This window comes from Sardina pilchardus, chromosome 11 (genome assembly GCF_963854185.1).
Source record: "Sardina pilchardus chromosome 11, fSarPil1.1, whole genome shotgun sequence".
Lineage (NCBI taxonomy): Eukaryota > Metazoa > Chordata > Actinopteri > Clupeiformes > Clupeidae > Sardina > Sardina pilchardus.
In genome coordinates this window covers 17,711,836-17,714,414 of record NC_085004.1, presented here as the reverse complement: position 1 = coordinate 17,714,414, position 2,579 = coordinate 17,711,836, and positions in this window count along the sequence as shown.

The following is a 2,579-nucleotide window of genomic DNA, read 5'->3' as shown; positions in this document are numbered from 1 at the left end:
ATCAACGTCCTATGCTCACAATACCTCAAACACAACTCCACACACACACACACACACACACACCCTACAGTGACATTACTGAAAGCCTTCACCTTCACAGACATTAACAACCCTGTCGTATTTATGAAAAGTTGCCACAACACGGGCAGACTGTGCCAACGGCGGGCCCCAGAGAGACTGCCAAGCACAATATGGCCCGCCGCCGGGGGAACTACACTAATTGATGGAAATTACACTCTGCCTTTGTTTTTGTTCGTATCCAGACACAGGCAAGGCAGTCTGAAGCTGTCTCGCCGGCCGACTGCCACACATATGACTGCAATATGGCATCCTGAGGAGCGGCTATTTTCCCAACGGATGTCTGATAGCACATCACGGGCGCACCCCCTCCTCCCTGTTTTTTTTTTTTTTTTCAGGCTGGATACCAGTGAAATGCATGGTCTACTGCAGGCCGTGTAATTTCCTACAAGAACGTTTCCAAAGCCTTGAATGGCTCCCAGATTTTATGGCTTTATAACTGTGTTGTATTTGACTTCACTGAGGCTGAGGGAGGGAGCTGTAGCTGATGAGATAAACTTCAGCATTCAAAGGCGCCAATGACGGCCATGTTCTGTCACATTCCTACTGCACTTTCTTCTCCAGCACTCAATTTCTTTTCACTTTCTGTGCTTTAACAAAGCACCATTTCAATTGAGCAACACCAATCTTGAAATACATGTATTTTAATGTATTTTGTGTGTGTGGGGGGGGGGGGGGGTGGGGGGGGGCATGTATGTGTGTGTGTGTGTGTGTGTGTGTGAAAGAGAGAAAAAGGAGAGAGGGGGGATGAAGTGAGTTCATGTGTGGGTGGCTGGGTGCATGTGTAAATGTGTGTGTGTGTGTGTGTGTGTGTGTGTGTGTGTGTGAGAGAGTTGTAGGTTGGTGGTCAGTGGTCAGAGAGTCAGGTTCATTTATCACACAGCACGACACTGATGATATGTGCTTGAGTTATTTTTTCAGCGGTGTGTGTATGTTGGAAAACACAGATCCAGATCCCCGTGTCTTATCTGATGCCGCAGGAACAGATGGTGTGTAGTATGACCAGGGCTGAGTATCTAGCCCCGTCGCACAACTGCCTAAAATTATCGTTTGGGAATCTCCCCGAGATTGTTACGATTGCACCCCCTTGTGCCTGTCCATCACAGGACCACAAACAGCGATGTTTGGAGACTCATGGAGGGTAATTTCCCATGGAAAACTGTTGGGTGCCATTTTTATAGCATACAGTTAATGACAGTGAAATTCAAAAATTCAGTGTCTGGACTCTCTGCCCAGGCAAGAGCTCAGGCAATTAAAAAAGTCCAATTTCTCTCTACAATGGACTGATCGTAATGATACAAAGTATTCAACTGATCAAATCAAATCAATGGGCATATTCACAATTTTAGTCTTTCGGCCTTCAGTTCCCTTTCCCTTTTTACAGATATTATTGTAAAAAAGAATGTCATGTCGATGTGATGATGTCATCCAAAGTACTTTACTGTAATGTCACTGGGTCCTATGCAGAGAGAAAAAGAGCTCAATATGCAGAAAATAAATTTACATACATATGTGTCAGGTATAACAACAACATTATTTTCAAAACGAAGTCCAACCGATGTCAACTGATGTCTCAAATGTCCACTTGTCTAAGTGGAAAGAGATTGCTAAACACAGAGACATACACATGTGTACATACACATACACACAGAGAGAGAGAGAGAGAGAGAGAGAAAACCAATGGAATATGGAGGAAGTGGAGGAACGAGGGTAGGTAATAGAGGTGGGTGGTTCTGTAGACCGAACGGTAAAGCTTGTCTGTCCTCAAAATAATACATCACCCATAATTCCCTAGGGCTCTCAATACAAAGATCCTGTGGTTTGTCAGCTGAGCCCAAGGCAAGCAGTTCTTCCAGCCAACTCACTTACATTGTTCCAAAGTATTGTTTCTCTGCAAGAACACGCTATCTGGTAGAAAAACACATGCCATCTGGCCGGAGGGCTGAAACCATACATTTTGTTTTTCTACACATTTCAGATGACATATGGATATGACTATTGAAATTGTGCAGTCTTTTGATTACACTGGCCTCTTTCACTCCTGTTTCTTGTAGCCATAGCTCACAAGATTTCAACACGACTTTCACACATCTAGATAAAAAAAAACAAAAAAACAAGTGCGTTGAGCTTTTTTTTTTTTGCTTCTGCTTTTCTTGCCACCAAATGGCCTCATAAAGGTTCTGGATTGCCCACTGGTTGTAAGAGGAGTTTCAAAAGGCCGTAATAGATTAAAATGTACTCGTAAACCTGTAAAAACACAATCAGATTATGATTTAACAGACCCATAGGCTCACATTATGCTGTATATTATGCAGTATAATTTCTATGAACAGCTAAGCTAAAACAACAACGTAACGATAGAATAACTCACAGATTACAATCTCTATTTTCAAGCTCTGCTCTTAATATGACCTGGAATATCTTTGCAGGGTAAATATTTTTTTACAAATACATGTTGTCATTTTGGTTGAAAAAACAATGCACAAAACTGTATACATCTC